Source organism: Kogia breviceps, chromosome 3 (genome assembly GCF_026419965.1).
Source record: "Kogia breviceps isolate mKogBre1 chromosome 3, mKogBre1 haplotype 1, whole genome shotgun sequence".
Classification (NCBI taxonomy): domain Eukaryota; kingdom Metazoa; phylum Chordata; class Mammalia; order Artiodactyla; family Physeteridae; genus Kogia; species Kogia breviceps.
This window is the reverse complement of record NC_081312.1, coordinates 39,477,909-39,502,284: the sequence shown is the minus strand read 5'-3', so window position 1 is coordinate 39,502,284 and position 24,376 is coordinate 39,477,909. Positions and strand designations below refer to the sequence as shown.

The window sequence follows — 24,376 nt, the reverse complement described above, 5'->3', positions numbered from 1 at the left end:
CTGCGATCTTGAGATTACCTTGACATTTTCCTTCATGTCTTCAAAAATCTGTTATTTTTCTTGAGGTGGTCCCTCAAGATGAAGAGGGAATTTGGCAATTATTTGGTGAGTTATATCGACAGCAGAAAAGGCCATTTCCTGGTCTATTCTAATAAGGTATATGAAAAGTGCTGTTTGTTTTGGTCGAGTTAGCTAGCTGCTTCTAAACAGATTTTATTTTTTCGCTCCATAGAGATGCAGCATGTGATGATGGAGGCTACGTTTCATCTGAGGTAGAGGAGAATTTTGAGGAAAGATGAAACAGTTCAGCTCAGAGGACTCACACCTACTTTGGAGGACACAGAAACAAGAGAATTAGGAAAATAGATAAAGTACTTTTAGGTTATTTTCCAATGCCATTAAAATCCAGATAGTGACTTTTTTTTTTTTGTAGAAATCAGTTAATGTTTTGTGTTTTTTTCCAACCAAACTCAGCCAGAGTGTTCTTTTTTAAAATTTTTATTTTGTATTAGAGTATAGTTGATTTACAATGTTATGTTAGTTTCAGGTGTACAGATAGTGACCTTTATAAAATGGTTTGAGAAGGAAAAGAAGTTACTATATCAAAGCAACATCTCACTAAGGGCAGAAAACAGTTTTCTACGTGAAAGGCTTTTTTCCTCTCCTTCACTTAACAAAAAGTACAGCAACTAGTGGCTGCCCTCATGGCTTACGTAAGCTCACTGATAGCTACATAGCTAAGGTGAAAACAGAAGCCTTGAACCAGGCAGGGTGGCTGCATCCACTCACATGTGTTTGTGATTCCCTTTGATGTACCAGGCACTGTGTGCTGGGAGCTGGGGATACAGTGTTAAGGTGGAGCAAGCTGAAAACCTGGCGTGGTGACTGTTGTGAAGTGGCCTCAGTAGGATGATTTGGGAATGTAATTAGGAGGCTGATCTAGTTGGTGGGAGGCTCCGAGGGAAAGCCACTATGAAGAAGTGGTAGTTCAGCTGAGACTTGAAGGCTGAGTAGGAGTAAGCCAGGTGAAAGGGAGGCACATTAAGGAAGGAGAAACAACATGTGCAAAATACCTGAGACAAATGAGAACCTTCCGTATTCAAGGAAACTGAAAAAAGTGGACTGTGAACAGTAAAGGAGGGCGCCTCCTGAGATGGGCTAGCCAAGAAGGCAAGGCTGACTGAGATATCAGCTCCTTTCTTCCTTGACAGTGAAAAAGAAAGAAGTAGCAGTGGTGCAATTCTGGCTGTGGCTATTGCCCAGATTTGAGGTGTGCTGGTCTCAAAGCCCCCTTTCATACCTTATAGCTGAAATGTGATCATCAGATCTTCAACCCACTTATTACTTCTTCCAGACAGCTAGATGTTAGGTTACCAGCTTTTTTCTCCAGCTTTACTGAGGTATAACGGACAAAACTGTAGGATATTTAAAGCATACAACATAATGATTTGATATACATTGTGAATGAATATCTGAAACTGAGTTTATTATTAACACAAGGTTAATAATAAACACAAAGTTATCAGCTTTTAAATCTTAGGGCTAACAAACTCTTAACTCTACGTTTTGTCATAGGTGTTGAGTTGGTACTGGGTGCCTGAGGGGGCAGGGGCCCCTGAGATTTGTAGGGCCACTTTCCGTAGCTCCTTCAACCTTGCAGAATGTCTGCTATTACAGGAGTCAACGTGACACTGTACAGCAGCTCTGCCCTGGCTCCAAAGACTGCAGCTTTTCTTTTTAGTTGATTTCCAGTGCTGCCCTCTTCCTTCCAGGCCCTGGCCTGACGCTATAGGGAAGTTGTGTATCTGCTTCTTCAATGAGATTCCCTTTCTGAGAATAGCACTGGGCAAAATTTCTCTGCTACGTTTGTCATTTTTCCCTTCTTTAATATCGTTCACTGGCTACCCAAATTTGCCCACTTTGGCATTCTCAACATCTCCCTTCACCCAAGAGCAATAACTCCATTGAACAACAACAAGAAGAAGCAATGATAAAAAATAAAAACATAGGCTGAGTGATCCAATACAGAGACAATACAAGCCTTAGGGTGAGTTTATACTAAAGTGTAAATGACTGAAACACACATACCTTCTCCAGTCTCCCTTGTGAAAAGTACATTCTCTTGCATATTTTTATTTTGAAGAAGTTTGCCTATTAGCCTGAGGTTTTAATTAGCCACTGAATCAAAATGAAGTCTTTCTAACTGCATAAAGTATTTTAGACCACAGGATCATTTTTTACTGAAACCTTTGGCACCAGCAGGCAGCCACGGACAGTGCCAAAAGGAATTAGACTCTGGACTGATTTTCATGTATTAGTTATTTTTTCCCTCTTCAAAATCTATCAATTGTTCGAACCTGCATACACAAACAGGAACACTGGGGAGAAGAGTCCCAGAGCGTGGAAGATCCCCTACGCCTCATCCCACGTGCCTCACCTAATGTCACACACTCCTCTCTCTCTCCCCTTGCTGGGGACCTGCCCCAAGGCCATCCCAGCTGGTCTCAAGGCACTGACCGAGTCCTGCTTCACAGCCGCTGGAAGTGCCAACCCACTCGCGTCCCCAAACCCGATCCTTCCACGGGACACCCAGCTAGGGTCTACAGCGAGTGACCCTGCCGTGGGAGGCGCGGCCCCCATCACCTGCCCGAGCCCGCGGAGAAGGGCCTGAAGCCCTGCGCGCTCAGCCAACCGCAGCTCCCCAGGCGGCTCTCCAGGACCCAACTCAGGCGAGCACAGGACCCCCTGTGTGGGGTTATTTGTTCGCCTCCCTCCTGGTTCCTGCTCTCAAACCTTCCTCCCAGCCGCCGCCGCCGCCAGCGCACCCGAACCGCAGGAAAGTTGCTCTCTAGCTGTGGAGGGGAGTCATCGCCTCCTAGCAACGCTCCTAGCAACCGGTAACATCTGCTCGGTCTGGTCCAATGCGAGCCGAGAACAGCTGCGCGCCCGCCTCGCGTCGCGAACCCTGAGCTAGAGGAGCTTCAGAGACTGGAGGGACGGACCTGCAGGAGCCAGGGCAGCCCGCCGAGCTGCAGTTGCTGCTGCTGCCACTGTCACGCCGCCGCCGCCGTCGCTGTCGCTGTCAGTGCCCGTCTGAAGAGTGACAGCGCCGCAAAACGGGAGGGAGCACCGGATCCCGCGCCTTTATGAAACAGGTGCGTGCACCTGTCTCCTGGTGAGTGGACCCAGATCGCAAGGTACGTCTGGCCTCATCCAGCCAGGTGCCCTCCTCTGAGACTCAGAGGAGGGTGTAGACTCATTGAGGGTGTAGATAGGGACGTATTCTGGGATCCTACCCCGCCCCCAGCCATTGAAAAGTGGCTAGCTGGTGGTTCCAAATAACGTGATTTGACTTTTTTTTTTTTTTTTTTAAATCTTGGGGTTATTCTTGCAGATTCTTCCGCCCGTCGTTGTTAGGTTTGTGCTCGGAAGTTTTCAGTCCTCCCTGTTCTCCCTTTGACTTCGCTGACTGTGTGCAGCTAGGAGGGCTGGAAGCAGTGAGCTCCCATAGAAAACCTATGGTTAAGGCGAAAAGGATAGTGTAGTCTCGACTAATTGAATCAACACGTACGGAGAGCAACATTCTTTTTAGGTCCTGCTCTGGAAAGGGTCCATTTGGCCGGGAGCAGCCAGTTCACTGTTACTCAATCTCCTGAAAAGTAACCATAGTAACTCACCTCTCTTTTGATGGGATCCTCCTCATTGGCTGCCTATCTTCCTTTGGAAAGCTCATCTCTCTAAATATAGAAGATGATGAGATCTGTAAGCATACATCCATGTTAAAAAAAAAAAAGGTGCAGTTAAATATGGCCCTTTAAAGAAAAACTGTCTTCAAAGAAAAAGTACTATTTGGCTATTTCACATCTTGTGAGAAATAGTGTGTATTCCAGTGAACGATTGAGTTAGTCTGTTTTGAGTTAACTGCTGAATTTACTTTAGAGAGAATATTTCTTGAAATTATACAAAATCTGGCATTTAAAAACAAGTATATCTGACTCTGAGTTTTTTAAAAAATCAACGTACTGATAATGTCCCCCAGATAATATCCTAGTAAATAGTTGGTGAGATCTGTGTTTCACTTATTTTCACATTTCTTAGGATAGTTAAGATTCCTCATGTTCACAATTAAATCTGGAGAACATTGAAGTAATTGTGTATGTTTGAAGGTTTATCTCTCTGGTTCAGATCAACTCCACCTCAAACATCTTAGTGTCCTCCTACTGCATGCCTTCTCCTGACTTGGTAACCAGTTCAAGTCAGTGTAGTTCTGACTCTTCCAATGTTATTTGTGTCTTGCTCCTTGTTTCAAAATCTCAGGTAGCCATTCATGAGCCCGAGGCTTTGAGAAATGCTCGCTGTGCAAAGGGGAACTCTCACCAGATTTTCTGAAGCTGTCCTAGAGATACACTTTTCAGATTGATTCAGCATTACCAGGTAATCACTAGCTTAAAAGAAATTACTGTTTAAATATGTATCCAGAGAAATAAATGCTAATGTAGCATTACCATAACTTACGAGATCAATATAAGGGGTTGTTTATATAGATGGTTGCTGGGTAGAAGTCAATAGAGGTTCTCTGTAGAAAGGACATTTGTGGGCTGGCAGATTTTCCTCTCTAAGACCCATGTGAATAGGGTGAGGTCAAATTAGGTAGCTTGGCTTGGGGAACATACCAAGCGGAAATGCTGTGAGCACATTGGTGCATGTCCGAAATGAAGGCAATGAAGAGAGCTCTCTCTGCAAAAAGAGATTATGGTGATTTTCTAAAATTTAATTTGCATTAAGGTCATGGTGATAGAAACCCATGAGTGTTAAGCATTTTAAACTCCATTTTCAGAATATAATACAGTCTTATTTTTTATGTATAAAAATTTTAATGAGGGTTCAGCCCTCCAGCATTGTGTAACTTTCACATGTACTGAGCTATCCATATGCAGTTCCTAGAGGTAACCAACCTAGCAAATTACAATCAAATTCATGCCACATTTCTTCCCTTCCCTTACCTCCCTTTGTAAAAATAAATAATTGAACAATTTTATTCAGAAACCTATTTGAAAATTTACTCTGTTCTGGTTGTATAGTTTTTATGGATATCATGAGATTTTAAAAGTACTGGTCTATATAGTCACTTAGTAAAATATCTGTAGTTTAATAAATTTAAGCATTAAAGATGATTGTTTGAGCCATCAAAAATGTTGGTGTCGTTAGCCTTTAGCACCACCCACCCTTTTCCCTTCCTCCATTATAATTACTACATTTTATGGTGAGAAACAAATCCAAAGAGACCAGTAAGATTTACTGTCATCTGTCATGAGATGCATATAAATTTCTAGTCATGCTATCAATCTGAGGAAAGTTTGAGTAAAGCAGCCACAAGTGTTTGCTCATGTATATGCATTAGTCTTGTGCATTAGTAATTTATACACATCCTATCTCTACGTAATATGCATAGAAGTTTAAAATCATTCAGTGCCCTTTAATTTATGTGAATGAGTCTACCCTTTCATTGAGATCACTGTCACAATCAAAAAGTCAGGTAAAAGGGGCTCTTAAATTTTAATTTTGATTCTATCATGAATGTATAACGTGCAGAATATTTACTGTGCAATTTTAATGTCCATATCTGTTTAAAGTCATTCATCAGAAAATATTATCATGGTCCTTAGTTTAAATAAATAAAAATAAATCACTATAGTGTAAACATTTAATCCTAGAGACATTGGTAAATCCTAAGTTGGAGCATGAAAAATATTCCACCAATCTGTAATGAAGGATCTAGTCACTCTTGTCAATGGGAACACCAGCTGTACTTGTACATACCATGGATTATAAAAAGGGGTGTACTTAGGGCTGTAAGACTTAGATAAGGCTGAGTTTAAGCAAGTTTAAACTGAAATCAAGTCTAATTTCAGTTTTTCATCAAATACTCTATCTGGAAGCTTTTAGGTGTTTGTGAACATTCCATGTTCAGTTTTATGTCATGTTACTTTCATGGGATTTAGAAGATGATTTGAAACATGGAGAAATGTTGAAAGGTTTGATTAAGATGCTGGGGCCCTTACCTCTACATCTGGGCTGTCCACTGAGAACTCATGCCAGCTGGCTTTAGCTGTCAAAACACCAACATCCCAACAATAGCTCTAAAGCCAAGGCCCAACCAATTTAGATTGTTGTATCTGTAAAAGCAATATGTTTCAGAAACACAGAAAAAGCTGAAATAAAATAACGATTTCAGAAGCAGGGGGTCAAATTGACTATAACTGTGTAGTGCTAAAACCGAGGAAGAAGTACACCTTTAGATATTGGGAGGAAGTAATCCTTGTCGACCCTCCCCACCCTCCATCTTATTTTTAATAAGGTCTCTCTAAATGGTCTTGGTACATTGCTTTAATGTTTCCCCTTTTTAACCTAACCAATTATTTTTAAATTTTTCCTGATTAAATATAACAGGCTAAAAGCAGAGTCATCTAGTTTGCTGCAATAATTCTCAGTGGGGTGGTAGGAGGATATTAAAAAGTACTAAGAGTTTGCTAGTGTTATGTTCAGTATTGTAATATAAGTATATTTAGAAAAAATTTAAACCTTTTCTCATGTTATAAATTATAGAAAGTAAAATGCAACAAAAAATCTTCTTGGTAGGTAGAGATACAAGAGTCTTTTAAATATCAGTGCTAATCAGAGGGGTGAAGGGAGAGGTGTGAAGCTGGGAAACCCCCTCTGCAGAGTTTGTGTTACTTTTAAAATGCTTATTAAAAGGTGGTGTATGGTAATACGTCAAGAAAAATTGGGGATATTGAAAAGAGAACCAGGACTCAGGAGCCTGGAGTCTCAATTCTGTCTCCATGTGCTACCTGTTTTACTGCTTTATGGCTCCGTTTCTCCATGTCTAATATGGGGGATAAGACCATCTACTAAGTGGCATGCTTGAGTTGAACACAATATAATAATTTAATGAAGCACCTATCACTGTTTAGAATAAAGGTGCCCTGTGAATGAAGAACATTTCATCACTAGAGCAACTCCAGGTGGCGACACAAAGCAGGCACCATATGAGTGAGGGCAGAGAATTAACTAACTCCAGAGCAAATTCTCATACAGTCAGTCCTTGATTTTCACGGATGTGGAACCCATGGATATGGAGAGTCGACTGTACTACACCAGTTTACATAAGGGACTTGAGCATCTGCAGATTTGGGTATCCGTGGGGGCCCTGGAACCAATGCCCTGATACTGAGGGATGCCTGTGTATTATTAGTGAATAAAGTTAATGGTTAGTTCTGTTTTATGTTTTTCCGCTACCCTTCTAGGATATCTGGCTAAGTGTTTTTGGTGATATACCCAAACTTGATGTTAGTATCAAAGTGGAAGACAATGAGGGTGATACAGATGGGGTACTTTTCAAAACACCACTGCCGTGCACATGTCAGGGGTTAAAAACCCTTCTCTCTGAGCAGCAGACTGGGGTACCTAAGGAAGTTAGAGCATCTCCCTAGACATAAGATATTTCTTGGAACCTCCATCTGTCAGTGTTATTGCTTTGCCAGTTTTCCTTCTGATTCATTCCCACTTTCCAAGGTAAAAGGTAGAGTGAAAGGGAGCCTCATCCTCTAAAACAAGGGATGCACTTCTGAGGGGTGGTAAATCACAAGGTTTCCCGAAGGAACCTGTTGCACTTGGTCTCTCTCCTTAATAGGGCAAGCTCATGGCAAAAGTTAGGTAGGCTTCAGTGCAGCATCTAAGGTAACTTCATGATTACATGCCTGGTCATATCCCATTTAATGATGTTGTCTTTGGTTCAGAGACCATCACCAATGGAACAAGGTAGGCGTGTGGAACTGGTGGTCTTTAATATTTCCACATCTGTTCTTGGGGCTATCCTCAATGCTGCTGGTTTCTTGAAAAACATTTCTATCTCTCTGGCTGTAAGTACCCCTGGAAGTTCCTAAGAAAGTTTTCCAGGAGCTGCAACTCATCGGTAATTCTAAACCGCCAGTAGAGTCAATCACGTGCTTAGGGTGGATGATAAATCTGAAGGGACAGATTGCTCCATTGATTCAGAGCTAAAAACTGGCACTGAGTTCTGCTCCTCTAGAGCATATTATCCAGAAGGGTGCCAGACAAGAGGTTATGAGGGAGAAGACTGATGGCATATTGCTAAACATCAACGAAGCTAAAGGTCTATAGAAGGTGCAGCATTACAGCTTTGCATGTTGCACCTGCCTGCCTTCTTGAATACACTCATGGATGTTTCATGCACCCTCTGTTTAACAGGAGAGGACAGATGTCCTCCATACAACATAGTGCTGCTGAGTAGCATATTTATATACATATATATATGACTTCAAAAATGAGGCTACTACAATAATAATACCTAATATTTAGTGAGCAGAAAATATGTGGGTATATGACAGGCATGAAATCAGTGCTTTTTAATCATCTCATTTAATCCACACATAACTCAATGAGTTTGATATTTGGCCTCACTTAATCGTTGAGGAAACTCAGGCTCTTTGAGATTAAATGCCTTGTCCAAAGTCACTAAGAAAATAAAATGAGGAACTGGGATTGGAACCAGTGCTGTAGGATAGCCCCAGTAGGTCGTGCTGAAGTGTTTGAAGCCATGCAGTAAGATTGCAGAATGTAACTAACAGTGACAGGTAGAGTAGCTCTTTGAACAAAAGTGCCCATGGCCCTTAAGGAAGGATTTCAGTAGCTTTGACACCAGCAAAGCATTATTTAGATAGGTAGGGATATGTGCTTTTAAAGGCTCATGCCAGGCTAACACTATACAAAGAGAAATCACTGAGAGACTGGAAGCTGAGGCACGTGGTTTGTTCATGTCATGGGTCAGTTGTTGATCTGAGACTAGAAGCACCTTATTTTCCCCATTGATCAAACTCTTCCTTTGTCTTTGGCTACACATGCACACGGCCGATAGGATGGTCTGAGCTCTGTTTTTGCAGTGTGTTGATTAAAGTGTTGTGAGGCAGAAACTGAAAACCTTACCAAAATTAAGATACATTATACTCATTGCTTCCTTACCATCTCTCAGGCTTTTCACGGTCTTGGATAAAGGATGGTTTACTATGACAGGAGTTGTTCTTTTATGATCGTCTGTACTCTCAAAGTGTTTATAAATTAATTTGCTGATGATCTTTCTTTAATGTACTGCCTGTGGGCCGTGCACCAAATGAAATCACTTTTGTACAATAATAGGATTTCAGCTGTCTGGAGGCAGAAGCAGAAGAATAAGGAAGAGCATTTGAGCAATCATTTGTAATTACATTTTGAACGTTTATTTAAAGAAATATGTATAAATTGTACTGTCAGAACTCTAATGACAGGGATGGTCATTGTGTTCTGTGACTCTTAACTTGCTGTTTATTGAAGTTTTAGACTAGGAAATACATTGAAGCATTGAGGCTGGCACAGATATTTTATGTGCCCAGAGGTCAGAGCATTAAAAACAATTTGAATATTCAAGCCAGCATTAGCTATTTTACTTTTAGAGACAAATTTAGGCTCAACCTCATTCAGTTTTATAATTTATATACTGTTCTCAGAGCTCAGGACACGGACTATGAAGACATCAGATCATTTTACTTTTTCTTGTCTATTTCATCAGCTTTATTTGAATAACAGGCTGGGTTGAGTTGGGCTTTTTCATTATGGGAGAATTATATAAATAGATTTACATATGTTTATTGGATCATACAGGCAAACATTTGGAACTTCAGACTAACTTTAATTAATTCTCTAAATGACTATCTGGATATTTTAAAAACAGTTACATTTCCTTCACTCAAAATGTATGACCAATGACAATATATCCAGAAACATTTTCCTGGAGCTTTTATAGTACTTGTGCTATTTTCAACTTGACCATTTGAAATATTCTTTTGCAGTCTTTTAACTCTCTAATTATAATCGAATATCTGTGGGAGGCAGAGTGGTGGAAAGAATCTTAGGGCCAGAGCTAGGAGGCCAGGCTGGGATTTGCTTCTGGGACAGATCTGTGCTTATTGGCACTAATAAGAGCTAGGATTTGATTGAGTGCTTACTATATGCTGGGCATAATGCCAGTCACTATCCACGAATTATTTCAGTGATCCTTTGAGACAGTATTATTTCTATCCCCACTTTACAAATGAAATATGTAAAGAGTTAATGTAATTTTCTCAAAGTCACACAACTAAGAAGTGGTAGAGCTGGACCACTTGCATCTGACTTCAAAACCCATACTCTTGGCCACACACCAAATTGGAAATCATTGAACCCTTCTGGGCCTCGGTTTCCTCATCTGTAAATCTTGTAGGCTGAACCACGTGATCAATAAATAGTTTCCAGCTCTGAATTTTTTGAGTTCTCATCCAGCCAGGAAAATAGATGTAGGAACTTATGTTTGCTATATATTATTTGATATTTGGTTCTCCAAGCTGCCACCTGCCCTCCCTTGTGTCATTCATTAAAAGGTTTTTAATAGGTCATAAATGCTGTAGACATTGTATTACTTTATAAAATAAAATGAATATATATATACACGTCCAAATATATATATGAATATATATACACATATATTTCCAAATCTTTCCTCATACTTTCCTGCTCTACAGTAATTCACTGACCCTTGTTAAAAAAAAAAATCAGTGACCTGTCCAGTTATAATGCTAATAGCCATCAGTCGTGGATACTTCTTAATGTGAACCCAGGAATTTATGTTGAAAAGTGACCTGATTCTTTCTTCACTATTAGTTAAAGTGGAGTCTGGCTTTGTTCATAAAGCTAAAACATCGAAGCCAATGTAGCCAATCTCACAATAACAATAACAACAATGACAAAAATCCATCAAGCCGATTGCTTGGCATTCTCATGATTAAGCAATCAGTTGATTGGCTGAATGTTCTGTTTTTCAAATGGCTGTTGTAGTGCTTCTACTACATTTGCCTAATGCTATGACATAGAAACTCTCAAAATGCGGTCCCCAGACCTGCCTCATCATCATCACCTGGAAATTTGCGAGAAATAGAAATTCTCTGCTCCTAGCCCAGATCTACTGAATTAAAAACTCTGGGGGTGGGACAAATGGCAATTTGTGTTTTTAGGAGAGATGATTCTGGAGAGATGATTCTAATGTTCACTAACTTTTGAGAACCATGGTGGCATCAACTAGTTAAGCAGTTTAAAAAGAAATCAGTAACAATAATTAATTGTCATCACAGAGCAACCCAAAGCTTCACCTTATTATTTGATTCAATCCTTTAAAAATACACCTAAGAAAATGTTTACTAAAAAACAACCCCTGAGAAAACTGGGTTCAGAGATGCTTCCTTTGTTTTTATTATAAACAATTTTGTTTTCCCCTTTTCTAACTTCTGAAATCTGTGAAAACTCCATATAAACTGAGATATGCTTACTGAATTCAGAAATTGTATACTGACTTTGTTCCAATTGTGAATGATTATTACACATTCGTCTCTTTTTAGGTCAGACACACCAGTGGTTTAAAATTCTTATTTCCCTTACAAAACATGCCAACTCTAATTTAAGGCTCTCTTGGGTTTATAATCCACAGTGGTGCCAGTGAAAAATTGGAAAGCTTTAGGTGTGATTTTTTGGTAGCTTTTCCTACTTGTTAAGGAAAACCGCCCAGCTACAAAAAGCTGCAGGAAATGTTATACAGATGCCACCAAATGGAGGAAAAACTTAGAAGAGACATGTCCTTAAAGAGCACATTTTTAATATTTAATATTTAAAACATTTAAGATGTTAGAGGAAAGCATCAAATGTCTTGACCATGAATTTATTTAACCAACATATTAATATACTACTCATTTTGTGAATCAAATGGTGTCAACACCTAAAAATATTCAAGGGTGTTTAAGGGTAAAATTGTTGATGCTTAAGTATAAACTTTTCCTCTGATCTGGTCCACTGAGGTTGAATGAGTGCTTAACGGGACTCAATTTGTAGTATTCTAAATTCATTCAAGGCTTTCACTAGGAAGCGCCTTATGTATCTTCAGCTTGCAAGGCTGTACTTGCCTCTTTTCCGTGATATCAGCACCACCTAGCGTACATACTAAAAACTCCCTTTAAACCAAACCATCTCTTTCTGAAAACCTGCCTTCAGAACACTGCCCTTTTTAAAACAAGTCAGAATTCTCAACAATCGTATGTTAAAGGAGAGAACAAAATTTCCACTTTCAGAAATTATACCAAGGTCAAGTTTTCAAGTCAGTGTGCTATTTAAACTTTTTATTTACTTACGATTTACCTCTGTTAAGCCAGGTGTTATGAGGATGTTTATACCATGACCATATCATAGAGTTTGTCTATAGACATGCAGTTATTTCTTTAAAGTGTAATGGGGTCACCAACCATTTTACACAAATTTGGTTAACCTAGCAACATTAAATTCCTTCTGTAAATGAGGCAGTTTTACTAAAAGGATGATGAAAGATAACATCTCTTTCCATTGCATTTTGTGCATCGACTTCAAATGTGGGTATGTTTTGACATTAAATGGCATGAAATTCAATAGAGGATTGGTAAGTATGTACTTTATTTCAGAGGGGCTGCATAAGGAAATAAATATAATCCTCCAACCTAGAACATCTAATCTGGGTCTGAATAGTGACATGTGCCTGCAAACAGGCTTCTCAGCCACAGGACAATTGCCACTGACTGCTTCACTGCGTTGCTTAGTAAATGAAGAGAGAATATTAATTTCTGGGGTCACCAGTTTCTTTTCACAAGTAGAACTGATGTTATAAAATACTCTTTTGCTACAATAATATCTGACTTTTCTCCAATTATTTTATTTTCTATAGCTTATCCAACAAAAGTATTAACACATACGTTAACAACGTCGAAAGTAGCCTACTTTAAGAGAAAATATGCAGAAGAAGAAGATTTACATCAAGATTACCATGGGTATTTTCCAAAAGTAAGGGTTTATTTATTATTTAAAAAAAAAACTTATGAGTCTTGTTGATAGCAAAGGCTCTTGTTCTCATTTTTCTAAAATGTAGATTGAATGATGTATTTGCTTTCCAGCACCTGATACTGCCTGAGGACAGGACTTGCATTCTCAAACTTTCTCTAGAGAAGCTCAGATTTCTTGAAGACCCAGAAACCTACTTAAGAAGGTCTGTGTTAATTAACAATTTGCTGAGGAAGATCCATCTAGAGACGGAGAAAGAGAGCTATGAATACTTTAAAGAAGCTCCCTGTTATAAGACTGCTTATTCTGATACAAGAAAACGGCTGAAGTTTATGGTACAGGAATGCTGTTCTCAGTCTCTCTATTATGAAGAGCTGCATTCGTATCATATTGTGCCTTATGCTTCGGAGAATGCCATTTATGGAATGGGCTACACTAGCAGCCACTTGGAGCAAAATTCTCAGTTGCTTATTTATAAAATGAATTAAAGTAACTGTTAAAGTCCATTGATACCTTGTTTCTAAATGCCTGAACTGTTTATAGTGAAGATGTTAACATAAGGCACTAATTATCAGTGCCCTTGAGATCAAAGATGAGATGCATGCTGAACTGATTGGAGAGAACCCTGGTTATTATTTCAGCAGTCCTTACTATCATCCAGCCAAATTGAAAATATGTCCACATATTATAAAGTGGAGAATAAGTGCTTTAGAAGCAAAGTGTTTTTTTAAAGATAAGGTGTGTAGGAAGGGACCTATATTAAGTTCTTACACAGATTTAAACATTTCAAGCCCCCTATTTCCAAATGCTACCACTCTTAGTGGAAAGTAACAAAAAGTAACAGATTCCGATTAAACAAATAATGTCTTGTCCCTGAGGATTAAGGGTGGACCGAATTTAATTTTCTGTAAATGATGAGAGGAAGGGTAGATCCTTTCTGAAATGCTTTGGCTTGTCAAGCATTGAGCCAAACAATCGACACCATTCTCCTTTTACCATTAGTGGCAATTCAAGACGTGGCAAACCTACTGCAATTTAACTGCTGAATGTAACAACCAGAACACTCCACATCGATCCATTTTACATTATTATTATTATTTTTTTTTGGCTTCATACAGTTTTCTCTTTCAAAGTGAAATTTAATAAAATAGCCTTGCAGATGGGCTTTTATCTAAGTTCTAGGGGTCAGTTAAAATTTGTGGTGGGCTTTTAGTTGAGTTTAAATTTATTTATGATGTCATTTTTATAGTCTGTGAAGCTCAGGAAAAGGGTAGGCAGGCAATATTTGATTTTAATAGGCAGGTACTTTAAAAAATCTTATCTGCAAAAACTGGTGAGAACAACAAAAATTCTACATGATGTTATTTCTTCATCTAAGAGTTCATTTAAGGCTGTCTGGATGAAACTTTGCACTGATTTTTGTAGAATAGTCGACAATCCACTATTTGACAAAATGTTTCAGAATGCCTTTGGTGGTGAAGTTTAGATAAGTTCCTATATTTTGCAATTTGAAAGATAATTATTTAACAAGTTTCATAGATTCCTGAAATTGTTTGAAATGGTTCGTGATGTTCTCTGAGGTTTGAGTGAGATGTCTGATTTCAATGTCCAGACTTACATTCCATGGCGCACATCATTTAAAGAATTGTCATTAACTGATAAAACAGATTGGAAAACTAGGTGCCAAAGCTATATTCAAGAAAATACCAAAGACCCAAAGATGAGTGTTAGAGAGACTATGATAATGAAGATAAGAATCTAAAATAAGGATTGTACAGGGCATAGAAGAACAGTGTTAAAGAGATTTGGAACGATTTGCTTACTAGTGTGCTTCCAGAGCACTTTATACATACATAATAATGATAGTCAAGGGCACCGCTTGGGCCTTCAGTGATCATATGTTTTTGCAAATCTAAATATGGTGACTTGTCAACATTGTATCTTCCCTCATTGGATGCCATCTTGCAAACAAGAAGGCCTTTATCTCTTAAAGAGAATTTTGCTTTTAGTTTTGATTCACTACTTGCTCCCTCTAATGCATCATCAGGGTGATTAACATGGATGCTTTCAGTATAAAGAATATTGGTGCCCTAATTAGCATGCATTGTTAAAGACCACATAGATATATAATTGATGAAAGTATTGGTTTTCTATTTAACTGCTCAATCAGAATTGGGAAAAATGCTTTAGAACAAATTGGAAAATTATAATTGAGGGTAATTGTTTTTTATAAATTTATTTATTTATTTTTATTTTTGGCTGCGTTGAGTCTGTTGGTGCACACGGGCTTTCTCTTGTTGCAGGAGCGGGGACTATTCTTCGTTGCGGTGCGCAGGCTTCTCATTGCGGTAGCTTCTTTTGTTGCAGCGCACGGGTTCTAGGCACGTGGGCTTCAGTAGTTGTGGCTCACGGGCTGTAGAGCGCAGGCTCAGTAGTTGTGGTGCACGGGCTTAGTTGCTTCGCGGCATGTGGGATCTTCCTGGACCAGGGCTCAAACCCGTGTCCCCTGTATTGAGGCAGATTCTTAACTACTGCGCCAGCAGGGAAGTCGAGGCTAATTTTTAAGGTAATTTAGTGTGAATGGTGAGATAGCTTTGCCGTACAAATATAAATATTTAAAAATTAATTTAAGGGCAAAATTTGTCACCTAACTTCAAAAACTTTACTTCACTGCTTATACCACACTTTATTCCTCAGAATGTGTTTATTAAAATGTAGATTTCTTAAACAATGGGAATATTAATTGAATATACTCCAAATGTGATAGGATAATTATTATGTACTTTGAAAGATAGAATTAGCTCTCTAATAGTTTAAAACTTTTTACGAAAAGGAACATTTGGCTTGGTTTAGGACAGTGTCTACAAGAAAAACATGCCAGTGCTAATAGGTATGATTTACAAATATACCACATAATGAAATTGTTTGAGGACAGAAATGTGTATACTTTGGGATAGAAAAGAGAGGGAGAGAAAAAGTTTCCAAGAAAGTGTAAAATTGTAATATTTACTGTATGTCAGAAATGTTAAATCAGGAACTCTTGGACAATGAACCCATAACAGACATAAAGTCTGTTTTATTTGGTGACATTAACTGAACTCTCTGAATCTTACATTCATATGTAGAGAAGGAACTGTCTTAGAAACCAGTGGTATTTGTGAATATGCTTTTTTTTAAGAAATATGTGTTGATTTCAAAACAGGTTATTTAAAAAATATCTTTTAGAACATTTAATTTCTTTTCCAATAAATAATTCATAGACAAGGAGTTGACTAATGTCATCTTGACTTATTAAAAAAATACTAATTTGTATTTAAACTGTGTTAACTTGTCTGAGTTAACCAATAAGATTACTGTCATTTTACCATGGCAACCTGATATATAGGGAGACCCTATTCAGACCTGCTCTGCTGACTCCATCCTGCATGATCTACTATGGGAGATGCAAAGGTAAGAGAACAGTGACAACTTTTTTAGAACCTGGACATCCTTTCTTTGGTGACAAGAGCCATGCTTAATGTAAGAAAGATAGAATAGGAAATCTGAGTGCCTTTGGTAATGTTGATCAATCTTCTGGGTGCCCAGACAGCCTAAAGACCTAATAAAGAATAAGAAAATGAAACAGAGAGGAAAACTGAAGATAAAAGGAAGAAAAAAGGAGGGGATAGGGAAATAAGGAAAAGAATTAGTAAGTGAAAGCAAAAGTTATTTCCTGTCGGGGGTGGGTGGTTGCTTGCTGTACTCAATTGTTCTTTCCTGTGTCTGCTGTAGATCCCAAATCCAAATTTCCACAATGTATTGATGTTTTCTTACATTCACCAATGATGCATAAGACTAGATTCTATTCAGCATATGTATTATTTGAAATGTGGTACTACTGTGAAATATCCCTGAAATGGAACTTCTTGGGTAGAGGAGAAAAGAAAAAATAGAAATTGGAAGAAAAACTAAATGGTGAGCCTGTGTACATGTGGTTAAGCTCAAACACATGATCAGATTTCAGTGTACCTCCCAAGACTTAATAAACTCAGTGCTAGAGGACTTGGAAATAAGTGCCATTCCCCACTGTTTATTGAGCAACTGCTATGAGCCGGGCACTGTGCCAGGGTTGGGGATACATAGGTGAATGATGCACAGTTCTTCTGTCCAAGCAGTTCATTGATGAGGGAGGAACTCGGAGATGTTTGGGTTTTTTTGAAATGTAAGAATTCCTTACTGGGAGTAGCACCTGAATTTCTCTTTTCCAAACTGTGTGATGGTTATCAGACGTGTACCTCCAAAGGTGTTTGCAGCTAAGAATATGCACAGGGGAAGGGAACGTCTACTGACCTAGATTTTAGAGCAGAAGGAGAGTACATTCTGCTTTGCAGTGTATTTTATATTTGGAAGCATGATGGAAAACCAGTGCTGCAGAAGGGAAGTGTCGCTGGCCTTAGCTTCACCTGGGGCATAAGAGGAGGTAGGGAGACAAGTGCAAGTACAGAACAATTTCTCCTCCCCGACCTCTCTAGCTGTGAAGTTCTTTTACAGGGCAATATCAATGTCAAGGAGATCCTTGAAGGAGAAGCAAAATCAGGAGATCACAGCCTGAGAGTTGTGTATAGTGTGCTCAAGGTTAAAAGGGCAGCTTTCTTTAATTTGCCTCGTGTTGCTGAATTGCTAAAATGAACCTCTGGATTTCTTAACATCAGCTACTGGAGCCATGCTCCTTCTGTCCACTGGCTTCCTCTCTGAATCACAGCCCCTGTCTTTGCAGTTTGCTAAAAGTGGAGGTTATGGTTCTAATTCTTTATTGCCTTTCCTTTCTTCCGTCATTGATACTGATTTGCTCAAGAATATTGTACCTGGAAAAAAGCAGCAATTGGCAGTACTGGTTGAACTCCCTTGGGAAAGGTTTCCAGAGTGTATCAAACTAGAATTCATCACAGTTTCTTGATACAATTCTTTTAAAAACTACTCTACATAGTCTTTAAATAATTGTCTACTAAGCTAATCTTTATGTTTCTAGAGTTCAGTGAAAGGTTATCAGTTCCACATGTTTTGCTAAAGAAAATACCTTAGGTTGGAAACAATGGAAGATCATGTGTAATTAATTCAAGCAGTCCATGAGCATTTATATAATATTTGGAATTTAAATTTATGTTCTTTTTTCCAATTCTCAAACTTCATTACTATACATCAGCAATGTGACATGTCTCAGAATTTTTATTTCCTTATTAAATGGATCATTTCTGAAAGTTGTTGTTACATTCATGGTTGAACCCTTTGGATGATATTTCCCTATTAAAGTTTCTAACTTTCCACAAGGATTATTCTATAGTTGGGTGGATAAAGAACATTCCTCTATATTAGCACTTCTTAAACCTTCTTTTGCATATAAGTCACTGGATATCAAGTTAGAATACAAACCCTTTTTAGCAGTTCTGGGGTGGGGTCTGAGAGTCTGCATTTCTCGTTTCCTAGGTGATATGGGTGCTGCTCTTCCACTGGTTCAAAGCATATGCATTCATGTCTGTTTTCCATAGCAGTGTTTTTCTTTAAAGAAATGAAAAGCAAAAAGTAAGTATCATAAGCTGGTTTTCCAAATTGGTCACAAATATTACAGTATTTTATAAAGTAAAATATCTAGAAAATGATATATAAATTTTATCTACATCAAGTGCAGAAAGGGATCAAGGATGTAGTCACGTACCATTCTTAATCAGTCAGGAAGTGACACATGGTAAATTTCTTCTCCTGATTTTTTCCCCCTTGATTATACCCAGATAAGGGAGCTTCATTTGGTAACATTAAAGATGAAATTTTGTTCACAGTTAACATGAATTTGGCAATTTCTTGCTTGACTAAATTTGAGAGAGTCTTATAAAAACCTTCTATATTAAATTCAGACTTATGGGTGTCTGCATGGGCTGAAGAATTTGGTAAACCTGAGCTGAAAAATGGTACTTAGAATTTCGTCTTCTTGCCTGAACTCTTTCTTGAGCTTTGTTCCATGAGAGATCCTTCCCTTGCTATGGACTTACTGTTTCTCTTTAGTTGTCGGTGTCTGAGTGAGGGGTAGAGGATTGGTGTAAATGAAGAAGTCACATAAATTGTCTGATTTGAGCATGCCAAGTGATTTTTGTCAGGCTCTCCTTTGGTCATAAATTATTGGTATAGCTATTGTGAAATATAGTGTCATAAATTTGTCACAAACCATTAACAAAAGGAGAAAAGCAGGAATTTAGTTATGTGGGAACGCACCCAAATACCAAGCAGATAGTGTTCTACAACATTTATTTGGGAAAATGTATATGTGTTACGTAATCTAAAATGTGTCTTTTTCACATTTAAAAATATTTAGGTCATGATTTAAAGTTTTTATTGGATTGTTTTTTAAGCTGAGAGGAAGAAGAAAGGTCACTGTATTTTAAAACACATTTGACATGTTACTAATAAAATTTTATTTCTGGTGAAATATAGGTGCCTTTATTAAGTAGGGGCGGGGGGATCATGAACTTTGGCATTTGCTTTATGTCCCTCACTTCCAGAGGTCTCATTTTAAAGGCATACGGTTTTATTTCTTTCAGTAGTTTATTTTCAACACAAATTTTGCTGAAGTATTTTGAAGACATTTCCAATCTCTAGGTGAATTTTTTTTTTTTCACTAAAATTGACCCAGAAGTGTTTTTGAGGTAGCATGAGTCATGAGAATACTTGACAGAACTCACTCAATTTAGGTCTTGTTCAAATATAAGATCATAAATCTCAGAGACAAAGATAATTTCTCTACCCATACATAGAACAGCAGATGTACTCAATGGTCCTTCATAGATTTGTTAGGCAAAGGGCAGGTGGCTTACACCAGGAAGATAGATTCCTTCTCTTTCTAGTAGGAAATGGTGTTTATTATCAATTTTTCAAGCCAGTGATTATGAAACCCCCTATAATCCATTGACTTATGTGGGACGTCAATACCCAAGTATAAGGTATTTCCAAATAAACAACATTTTTCTATGTGTATCCAGCAAGACAAAATCTTGATTAATTTTACAGTTACTTGAGCAATCCAGGAACAACTAACCCATATAAATTACAGAGACTTTCACGTATGTGTTAGTGGAAACTTAAACACATATGGATGAACACCCCTAAGATGGTAAAATAAAGAGCCAATTGGTCTCCGGAAGTAAAACAAAAAACAAAAAACAACCTTATATATTATATAAGTGCCTTGGACACTGCCTAGTATGTATTTTGTGGTAATAAATCTTGTTGTCCAAGTGACTCTTAGTTTTTCTTTTTGTAATAAATGCATTTTTTCCATTTGTGCTCTATTTTTGAGCCCAAAAGCAGGTGTTTATGATTTTCTCTACCATTCGAAGGTTTAAGGAATACACACACACACACACACACACACACACACACACACACACACCAAGAAATCACAGGTTACAGGGGGATAGGCTTTTTAAAATCTATTATTATTAGAAGTAAAAGAAGGGTGGATACACTAGGGTACTTCTCTCCAGAAGCCTGGAATCTACATAAGAATTTGAAGCCACATTGTGAAACATAAATACAGTAGTGTTGTTGAGTTGATAGTAGTAAAGACAACCAAGTTTTAACCTCGAAAAAAGACCCCCCCCCCCCACACACACACAAAAAAGAATCTGATGATCATTTTTTCCTTGTTCCCATTTCCCCAACATTACTTCCCCACCTCATTCCACCCCCGCACTGGCCAGGCCCTCTATTTGTAACCTGATTGCTATCAGTGAAATTACTTAATAGTCATGGCAAGTTCTACCAGGACAGATCTTTATAAAGCCTTGGTTAAATCATCACAGTCATTCCTTCATACTGTGGCAGTGTCCTTAAAATTGTTTGATATGAGTCTGCTGAATTAAATATGTTCCACAGTGTGAGGGCCACCCCCAAACATTCACTGCTCTGGAAGGTATTTTTGCTGTTGCCTCATGGATTTTATAATTAGAGATATTTGTAAACAGTGCTGTGTAAACACAAGTTATGTTGAATTACCATTACTCCTCTCAATATAAAAGAAGATATATCAAATAAACTATTAGTTCATATGTACAAGTAGAATATATCTCCACTTTGACTGATTTATGATCACAGCATTTCTATAGTTTATGAGGGAGCCAAACACAGAAGTTTTATCAGTATGTCTCATACTCATTTTTTAAAAATCAATCTGTGATGCAGACTAGGTCACCATTTTTTAATTATCAAATTAAAATGACTTCACCTTCACTTGACTTATTGGCAGGAAGTCCAGTCTTTCTTCTGGGAAAGCCTTTTCCAAGGTGTTTCAGAGAGCCATTTCCACAGGTCACTAGCCAGCTTCAGCCCAAGATGAGAACGGAGGACCCCTTAAGGCAGATCATCTTGTCATCAGAGGCAGCAGCGGCTCAAGTGTCAATCTTGAGGTGTCACCCTGGAAACTGGTACCAGCCAGGGCTAGGCCTTACTGCTTGTGATTACTGTGAATAGGGAAATGTCTCCTTACAATGGAACTTTATCCGGATTGCCCTATTTTTTTAAAAACACATGTAGGCTAAACTCCTTCTCATGTCAAACTCTGCAAGGAAATTTTCACTGTTGATATTAAATAATCAGGAGACCTAAATAAACCAGCGACTGTTGTCTCTATTTAGCTTTCAAAATAAGCCAACTCTAAAAACTCTTCACTCTGCTATAGTTGATAGGCTATTAGGAACTGGGAAAAATCTCCAACACTAAGTAGTTCATTGTCTCTGGTTTGCATCACTTCCACTTTCCTGGATCCCTGTATAAGTGAATGGAATTCAATCGATGCAGTGAGCACAGAGAGAGCTTTCTGCCTGGGCATAAGAAGCAGGCACATGTGGGAGGCAGAACCACAGAAACAACCTGGACCGTGGGTACAAATGCACCAGGGACTTAAATACCTACTTCCATATTTAGAGGAAAAGGGCCCTGGGCATGGGTCCAAGACTTAGAGTTGTTGTTTTTCCTTCTTTGAATTTGCTTTGTGGGTATGAGACAGATGGCTGAACTGATTGCTACTGTCACTTCTATACTTCACAATTAATTTATTTTCAGTGGTTGGGTTTCATCTAAAGAAACTCATAGATTTCTTTGCATACTACTGGCCCACTGCTTTATAAACTTGAGTCCTATTACTCTGGAACAAAGACTCAGTAATGGTCTGTAAGAGTTTGACATGGGAGAATGCAGGTGATATCCTCAGCCATAGTCAATTACAGTATTGGAAAAATGCTCTCAGACATGGTGAAGAAGTTTACATTTTATGTCTGAATTATACTATGACAACACTTCAGTAACGGTTCCAGCCCTTTCTCTAATATCCAGTACTTTTCAAGACAACTCCGCCTATAACATACATCCTCAAAAGAAAGTTTGTAGGCTAAGTGTTGCCTTTAAATCTTGACTTCCCAGTTAAAATTTACTGGAAAAACTTATCACATTGCATATTTTGCCTTTTGGGTATTTCTTGTTGCCCAAAAAGTGAAAAGCTATTCTTAGAAATTTGCTTTCCTTGCTGGTACCTTCAAAGTGGTCTGGAACTCTGACTGGGGCTGGGTCTGCCACAGTCCATGCCCTGACCCATGCATATCTTCTTCTTGGATCGATCCCTTGATCATTAGATAATATCCTTCTTTGTCTCTTGTTATAGTCTTTTTTCCTGGAAATACTGCTGGCTCACTTGTGGGTGGAGCCAGGTCCCAGGGTCTCTGGCTGCAGGGACCTGGGAGTCCCAGAGTTGGTGTATAGGTTGGCTGATGGGCCCCCCTCAGGACCTCAGGGGGCTCCTGAGGCTGGTACCTGCCCGCTGGAGGGCAAAGTTGTGTACTGGATGCTCTGGCTGCAGGGTTCTGGGGGTCCTGGGGATAGTGCCTGTGTACTGGTGTGTGGGGCCAGATCTTAGGCCCTCTGGTGGACCGTGCCCTGTCCTGGGGTGGCTGTGAGATCAGGAGGTCTTAAGGCAGCCTACCTGCTGGTGGGTGGGGCTGCGACTCTGCCTGGCTAGTTGCTTGGCCTGAGGCATCCCAGTACTGGTGCCGACAAGCTGGTTGGTGATGCCAGGGCCCTGTGCTAAAGAGCTAGAGGGAAGATTCCAAAATGGCATTTGCCAGAACCTGTGTTCATGTGGTAAGATGAGCTCACCAAAATGATTGCTATAAGTGTCTTATGTCCCCAGGGTGAGCTCCAGTTACTTCTTGCATCTCCAGGATACTCTCCAAGATCAGCAGGTAGGTTTGACCTAGGTTCCTTTCAAATTACTACCTCTGCCCTTGGTCCCAGAGTCTGTGAGATTTTGTGTGCTCCCTTTAAGAATGGAATCTCTATTTCCCACAGCCCTCTGGGTCTCCTGAAAGTAAGCCTCACTGGCCCTCAAAGCCAAATGTTCTGGGGCTCATCTTCTTGGTATAGGACCCCCAGGTCAGGGAGTCCAGAGTGTGGCTCAGACCCATTGCTCCTTGTGGAAAGCTTCTGCAGTTGTAATTATTCTTCTGTTTGTTGATCATGCACCTGGGGATATGGGTCTTGACTATACCACAACTCTGTGCCTCCTATCTGTCTCACTGTGGTTCCTACTTTATATCTTTAATTGTAGAAGGTCTTTTCTGCTACATTCTGGTCTTTTTGATCAATAGTTGCTCTGTAAGTAGTTGTAATTTTGGTTTGCCCATGAGAGGCGTTAAGCTCAGGGTCTTCCTACTCTGCCATCTTGGCCAAGCTCTTCATTTAGAATTGAAGGAGAGATAAAGTAGTTCTTAGACAAGCAAAAAAATAAACAAGTCCATCAATGCTAAACGTACCCTCAAAGAAATGTTAAATGATCTTCTCTAAGTAGAAAAGAAAAGGCTACAAAAAGAAGTAAGAATCCATAGGAAAGGAAAAATCCCACTAGTAAAGGCAAATATATAGTAAAGACTGTGGCTCAACCACTTAAATAAGCTAGTGCAAAGATTAAAAGACAAAAAACTTGTAAAATCAACTATAACTATAATAAACAGTGAAGGGATAAACATGAAGAAGTAAAACATGACATCAAAAACACAAAACATGGGATAAAGGAGTAAACAAATATAGATCTTTTAGATTGTGTCTGAACTTAAATGATTATTATTTCAAAACAAGAATATATAGTTATAGGTCAACATATATGGGCCCCATGGTAACCACAAATCAAAAACCTACAATAGATACACAAAAACTAGAGAAAAAGGAACACGAGCATACCACTAAAGAAAATCATCAAACAACGGGAAGAGACTGAAAGAAGAAGAAAAAAACAGAGAAGAACTACAAAAACAACCAGAAAACAAGTAACAAAATGGTAATAAGTATCAATACATAGCTATTAATAATCACTTTAAATATCAGTGAACGAAATGCTCCAGTCAAAAGATACAGGGTTATT

General features: G+C 38.8%; 1 long non-coding RNA gene across 3 annotated transcripts; it reads left to right on the top strand.

Moving 5' to 3' along the window:
- Positions 1 to 2,271: 2,271 nt before the first annotated feature.
- LOC131752003 (uncharacterized) lies at positions 2,272 to 20,129 on the top strand. Of its 3 annotated transcripts, none has more exons than XR_010839535.1 (4): positions 2,272 to 3,175; positions 4,318 to 4,434; positions 12,830 to 12,945; positions 13,056 to 20,129. It is a non-coding gene; the product is annotated as an uncharacterized lncRNA (long non-coding RNA). The 3 variants fall into 3 exon arrangements; XR_010839534.1 differs by having other exon boundaries at positions 2,272 to 3,197; XR_010839533.1 differs by having other exon boundaries at positions 2,278 to 3,155.
- The last annotated feature ends 4,247 nt before the right edge of the window (positions 20,130 to 24,376 follow it).